Source organism: Austrofundulus limnaeus, unplaced genomic scaffold (assembly GCF_001266775.1).
Source record: "Austrofundulus limnaeus strain Quisiro unplaced genomic scaffold, Austrofundulus_limnaeus-1.0 Scaffold142, whole genome shotgun sequence".
In the NCBI taxonomy this organism is placed as follows: domain Eukaryota; kingdom Metazoa; phylum Chordata; class Actinopteri; order Cyprinodontiformes; family Rivulidae; genus Austrofundulus; species Austrofundulus limnaeus.
Window position 1 is genome coordinate 467941 of NW_013952544.1, and position 1425 is coordinate 469365.

A 1425-nucleotide genomic window follows, 5' to 3' on the forward strand; every position below is an offset into this window, starting at 1 on the left:
AATGAATACATTTTGCACATAAAAACATAAAATACTCATTAAAAACAGTAACAAAATCAAACTACAAAACTTAAACTTAAATTATATCTGCCCCTTATTTAAAGAATAACTTCAAACAAACAACTTAAAGGGCCAATATTATGTGTTTCTCAGGCCTATATTTAAATTTTATACCATAATAAAGTAACTATGTCACCTTCAGTTATTAAAATGCTGTTTTTATCTTTAAATATAAAATAAACTTGATTTCTCATCATATGTGTTTCTAAACACCTTGAAATTGGCCTCTGTCTCTTTAAGAACCTCCTTCTGCTTCTGTCCCGCCCATTTCAACACGGGGCCGGGTGGGTGTGTTCTGTTAAATAACAGTAAATAAAATAAATAAATAAAATCTGTGATAAGGAAGCTCGGCTTGGAGACACAGCCCAGAGGAGGGGCTGATCCTAAAAGGTGGTTCTAGTTCCAACGGGTTGTTTTTGCTCTCCTGCCTGGCTGCCTCAGGACACTACAGGATTTCTCAAACACGCATGAATGAGTCAAAGTAAGACTCTGTATGTTTTTGATGAGAGGATAACATAACATGATATAAAAGTTGATTTTACATGATATTGCCCCTTTAAAAAAATAAAGTATATCAATCACAGAATAAAAAAGGTTACAGAAAGAAGAAAAAATATATCTGCCCCTTATTTAAAAATTAACTTTAAACAACTTACGCTTAAACAATCTCCAAATTTGAAAAAATCAGGAATCTTTCATATATTTCCACAAAACACTACATAACATCTAKCTTTCACAATGAATTTAACCTGGTTATCTTTTAAAACATATATTGTTGTAGATTTTATGTTTCCTTGAATCACAGTGAAGCTGGCAAACTAGTTCCAAATGGAGGTTTTGCAAAAATCTCCATTTAATTTTCTCTTTTAACAATTATAAATGAATATTTGAAGGTAATATTTTCRATGAGCTTTATAAATTACTTATAAATTACTATAATCAACTATTTTTACAGGAACAAATAGATGAGGACTGGGCCAAACAAAGAATAAAGTAGGAATAGTGATTTACAGCCCAATACTGTACTAGGTGCAGGATACACTGCATATTAGATACTGTGTGTTTCTGAGGCCCAAAGAGCAAATGTTCAAGTCTCTGAATGTCAGACACTTCCCCAGAGTCTGTCCTTTCTCCTCCTGAAGACGTAAAAGAAGAACTGTTAAAGAAAAGCTGACCCATCAGCTCAAATATCAGAGACAAAGCAATCAGGTAATGTGTCAAAAGACGTGTTCGAACATATTTGTAACGTCTCACACGCAAAGTTCTGCAATGTACAAACCAAGCAGGAGAATGTCCTGATGCATCTCAGTAATCCAGGTAAAAAATCAAAAAGAAAAAAATTGTATAGGTCTTCTGGACGGGTTC